Genomic DNA, 6000 nt, shown 5'->3' on the forward strand with positions numbered 1-6000 from the left:
ATTGAGATCCTTAAAATCTTCCTCTGCATTGCACCTTTTCCAGTTACTTAATCCATCCTTAATCAGGTCTTGCAAGAATCCTCTCCAGCATTCTGATGTCCTCCTTGAACTGAGAGCATTGAATCAGTGTAAGATTACTAAAGGCCAGCAGGGACCTCAGGAGGTCTCCACTCCAGCCCCCTCCACCTGGCTCACCTTGGAGTCAGACCAGGTGGAGGGGCATTATCCCAGGGGGCAGGAGACCCTCCAAGGAGGGAGATAGCACCACCTCTCACACCACACAGCCCAGCTGTGCCTTCTTCTATGGAGAAAAATGTTTCTCTTATCTCCAGGTCCTCTGTCCTTGCTGAGCTTTGTGCCCAGCAGGATGCAGGACTTTATCCTCAGCCCTGTCCCAAGCACCACTGGCATTGCTGCTAGGGCTCTGCCTGACTGGAACACAGCTGAACACTGCTTCTGCCCCAAGTGCATGGGGGGCCTCGTGGACCCTTTCTTCTGCATATCCGAGTCTCTGTGGTGGACATGAGAACTAGAAATATTATTTTATTAGCATTAGTACACATGCCAGCTACAAGGTACATCTCTGTTCTCTGCTCCTTGATAATTTCTGGTTAATTTTCTCCACTCAGGCATGTCCTCCTGCAGTAGTGTTCCCACCTTATGAATTGAACCTTTTGTGGATGTGGGATCCACAGCATCTTTTGTCAACTCTTTGTTTTTTTTGTATGTCCATGGTGAAAACTCACTCCTCCTGATTTCAAGCTCTTCATTGAGGATGAATGAGAATTTGAATGAACTGCGCAGTGGAGCAGGGCAATCCTAAGATCTTTACTGAGCTGGTCAGCTAAAGAGTAGAAATCTGACATCCAGTCTTCTGTGTTAGGCTTGAAGTTCCCACCTTATTCTTGATTTTCTCAATAAAATGGGCATCAGGCATCATTTTACCTGTGTCATGATGTCTTGCTCTGCTCTCAGTCTACTGTTTGGTAGTCTACCCCTTTCATATCTATGAGAGAAAACTGACACTCTCTTATGGGTAAACTGATAATCTATAAAACTTCTTGGGTTTGGCACATTAATTTTGTTCTTGCAGACCTGTCTCTGAGACTCCTCCATAGGGCAGTTGCCTCTTCAATCGTGTTCAAAATAGTTGTTATCTTTTTACTTTCCCTGCACCTGTTTCTCATGCCTCCTTGCTCCTGGTTTGCAGTTATGGCTCAATCTTCCCATGAAGGTTTCTGCTAGCAATTTTTTGATCTCTTGGACCTCCCTATATGCCTCCCAAATAACTAGAAATTGTTCTTATATCTTTAAAATACAGCCAGTTCTTGAGGTAATCCTGAGGATTATATGGAGGAAACAATTATAAATAGCATCCTTACCTGCCAGACATTCTTCCTGACCCTGTCCCTTTCTTATGTTTTTTTTCTTTGCCTTCTCTGTTTGAGAAGAACAGTCTAGTTTTAATGAGCCCTATCTCTCCCTCAGCTAATGAGAAAATGAAGGATTTTTGTTGTTCATAGCCAACTACTCTTTTATTGGCAGCAACTAGACGTTGTTAACATACTATGTGGTCTATGGGAAAAAGGTATTGAACAGATGTTTTATATGAAAGAAAGAAAGAAAGAAAGAAAGAAAGAAAGAAAGAAAGAAAGAAAGAAAGAAAGAAAGAAAGAAAGAAAGAAAGAAAGAAAGAAAGAAAGAAAGAAAGAAAGAAAGAAAGAAAGAAAGAAAGAAAGAAAGAAAGAAAGAAAGAAAGAAAGAAAGAAAGAAAGAAAGAAAGAAAGAAAGAAAGAAAGAAAGAAAGAGGGTATATTGGATTTGTGACCTAAGTTATAAATTCCAAAGAAGCTGGTAATAAGATTTATTGGTGTTTTTAATATAATATTGTCCTTAATACAGAACTGAAAAATTCCAATATGCATCTGTCTTTAGAAAAATATGCTTTCATAAATTCTTAGGACTGGTAGAATATAGTAGAATTTTTCTCAAAATTTGGTAGATAAAGTTTTTCTGCTGTACATATTTTACTTTACAGTGTTCAAAACATGTTTTGGTGCCCAGATAGTGCAAAGTTTCAAGCAGAAAGAAAGCTGATCAAGAAGTGCCTAAGTAGTGAATCACATTAAAAAATATTAAAGGGTCTATATTTCTAGTAGTTAAGAATTAAAAACTGAGGGAGAGTATTTACTGCAGCCTGACACCCTTATTTTTTTTAAGAGCTACCTGCTCCTCATTGTCCCCTTCTGCAGCATGTCCTCTTCTTCCACACAAGACCAATTATTTCCAAATTACTGCCTATCATTCTCCATGATGTATTACTTGCATTTATAGATCATTATATAAAAATAAAATAATTTCCTGAACAGTGTTGTACCTGTTTATACAGTATTATGCTCTGACTTAATATTTCCTTTACATTTCATGTATTTTTGTTACTGAAAATATTTCTTTTGCTGACACTGCTAATGATTATACTGCTGTCATATTTAGATATGAGTTTCAGGGACCATCTGCAAAGAATCAGGAAGAGATTTCTAAATACTTTATTAGACTGCCTGAATTTGTATGCTAGTCTTACCGCAAAATTCAATTGAGGGGTGATTTCTTTGTTAAATTTTAGGCATGCTGTTATTTCAGGTCTGCACATTCTTTTGTGGTTCAGAAATGCAGCAGAAGTGTTGGCTTGTAAAGATTTCAGCAGCTGTAAAAGCCTATTTCCATGTGGCTAAAGAGGAATAAAAGCACAGTAATACTGGTTCCTGTGTATTCATATATGCTCAGCATATATGTTCACATGTACTTAAACAAGAAATCTCTCCTTTTACCTGCAGATGGAGGTAACAAAGATTGTCCTTGGGAAAGGATTAACTGGAAAACAATATGGGACACTGGATGGATGAGTTCGCTGCAGAAAAATTCTTGAAAGAAAAATCAGAAACAACTCATGGCCAGTATTGATGAATTTAGTGGCTGCTAATGTTTTCCTCAAATAAATATTTTCATTCCATGAAAACCCACTGCCATAGGTTGTGAAAGCTGAGTGGACTCATTTGGTGAATATGCCTGAACTAAACGCTCTTTAGGAAATAAGATTTTCTTCTGAATGTCTGCCTTTTGCCGAGAGAATCAGGGAGAATCACAGATTCCACAACAAATTGTTTCTTTTAGTAGCTGCTTAACATGAGTCTCTCTCTATAGCTGTAGTAGTGGTGTTAGAAGTAATAATAGACAAGACATTGCAAGAAATTTGGTGGACATTTTAATTTTTCCACCTAGAAATTTAAGGAAAGGGCAGGAATATGTATTTTGATGGTAGGATGTAAGCAAAGCAGGATGAATTTCTTTAGTAATAGAATAATTTTGTGGCACACCAATTAATTTATAATTTTTCAAGAACGAACGAAACATTTAAAAATTATTAGAACACCTCTCCTGTGACGACAGGTTGAGGAAGCTGACACTGCTCAGCCTTGAGAAAATAAGGTTGCCTGGAGACCTCATAGCAATCTTCCAGTATCCTAGAGTGGCCTACAAGGAAGCCAGAGGGGGAATCTTTATCAAGAAGTGTAGAAATAGGAAAAGAGGCAATGGCTTCAAACTGAGAGTAGGTTTGAATTAGACAGATTGATTAGATATTACAAAGAAATTCTTTAGTGAACAGTTGTGCAACTATAACTCTGGGTGAGCATGGGGAATAATGTTCCAACATCTGGTACTCCTTAAAGTGACTTTTCCTCTGGAACGAAAGTCTGTGACATGGTGTCTTAACGTCTTCAAAGCTCTGAAACTTAACAAGAGCAAGTGCTAGATTCCATACCTGGGATGGGGCAACTCTGGTTGTGTGTAGACTAGGGATGGAGAAGCTGAAGAGTAACTCCATGGAAAGGGACCTGGTCGATGAAAAGTTGAACACGAGCCAGCAGTGCTGGGGCAGCCTCAGCTCCAGTGCTGGGGGCAGGTCTGGGTGACAAAACAAGGAATGTATAAAGCCAGTAGAGAGTGTCCAAAGGAGGGCATGGGGATGGTGAAGGGCCTTGAGGGGAAGCCATGTGAGGAATGGCTGAGGGCACTTGGTCTGCTCAGCCTGGAGGAGAGAAGAATGAGGGGAGACCTCACTGCAGCTACAGCTTCCTCATGAGGGGAAGAGGAGGGGCAGGCACTGATCTCTGCTCTGGGGTGACGGTGACAAGACCAAAGGGAATGGCCTGAAGTTGTGTCAGGGGAGCTTTAGGTTGGATATTAGGAAAAAATTCTTCACCCAGAAGGTGTTTGGGCACTGAAACAGACTCCCCAGGGAAGTGGTTACAGCACCCAGCCTGACAGAGCTTGAGAAGCATTTAGACTGCTCTCAGGTACATGCTGTGATTCCTGGGGATGTCTTGTGCAAGAACAGGAACTGGACTTGCTGATCCTGATGGGTCCTGTCCAACTCAGCATATTCTATGATTCTATGATTCTAATACACATGTAAATCATGGAACTGTACATTCATCTATTTTTCCCCAAGGACAGTTTTTAGCAGAGGAATTGTTAGTCCATTTCCTGCATGTACCATTTCTGCAACATATCAAGTTGCTGAATTATGGATAAAGTTCCAGAAATCATTTCTTGCTAGGTTGACCTGAGTGATAAAAGCCACAGTCACTTTTGTCACTACTCAGAGGTCATTGATACCTTTGGAAAATGACACTCCTGGACATGCATTAACTAGGTTAAGTCTTTGTAAAATTCACACAGCAGCCTGAACAGGTCCCTTGAAGGATCTAACTGAGCTTTCTCATCAAACAAAAATGGATACTATACAGCCTAGAGTCACTCCTGCCCACAGCAGTAGAATGCAGTACTTAAAGAATTCACAATGTGTAGCTGGAAAACGTGCATAATTTGATGGAGAGCTCATGCATCACTGTGCCTGAGGGCCTTTTCTGCAAGGTGGAATGATGAACTGAACAACTGCAGGCTCTCTTTGTAATGATGCTCCTTGCACTTTAACAATCAAAACAAAATTGTATTTTGGCAGAGATATTATAGGAACTATCATATAAACAAATGCAGGAGAAAGACAAGAAGCTGTTCAAGCTGTTTTGCTTCTGATATAATTTTCTCAAATGAGCTGACTTTTCTCTAGGGGAAGGCAAATTATTGCATTTGAATGTGAATAAGAATCGACAAACTCTTCTGTGTCTGTCACAGTCATTTGAGAAATGTCCAGCTTCCTCTTTCCATGTTCTAGTTAAGAGTAGAATCTGAAACCCAGAGGTTTCAAATGTCTTCATTAGACCAATGAGTGTGATGTCAGACCACCCAGGATTACAGTAATGGTTTCTTAGGTCTTTGTGCTGGCACATTTGCACCTCAGAAAAGCCTCTAACCTTGAGTGTACCACGCGGCAGAAATACATATGAGGAGCTTTGTAGTAAATTTTATCAATCTGTCTTTCTAATCTCCTAAAAGAGATTTGACCTCATTCTGGTTTGACTGGTGTTTACAGGTCCTCTACATTTAGAATAATTTGCAGCTTTCACAAATGTAATATTTATTGAAAAGAAAGATTTTTAAATATAACCAAGATTGACAGAGATCCTTTTCCATGAGTATCTGAGAACCTTTGAAAATTTACACCACTATCTTTCACTCCTAACTCTGCCATTCAGATTCTGTAAAAGAGTGTCCTTTGTCCAAACAAATTTGAGTCAGTTTTGAGGTAAGTTTGTTTAAAAATTCTAAAACATGAAAACACAAAAATGCTGTATCAACATCCAAATACCTTTCATCTAGTCCCATATTCCCTTTTTTCCCCCAATCTAAGTCAAATAGCGGGAATAAACTGTTCTGCTTAGTCATATTTTATCTTTAGATCCTCGGTCTGGTGCTAAGACTAAGCAGATATGGGAATGAACCTCTGTGCCAGATCAAGCAGTTGCTTTCTGAAAGCTGAGTCAAACCAGTGCTCCTCCTCTGAAGAACTGCTAACAGAAGGAAATAAAAAGTTCTAAA

Source organism: Sturnus vulgaris, chromosome Z, assembly GCF_052056855.1.
Source record: "Sturnus vulgaris isolate bStuVul1 chromosome Z, bStuVul1.hap1, whole genome shotgun sequence".
Lineage (NCBI taxonomy): Eukaryota > Metazoa > Chordata > Aves > Passeriformes > Sturnidae > Sturnus > Sturnus vulgaris.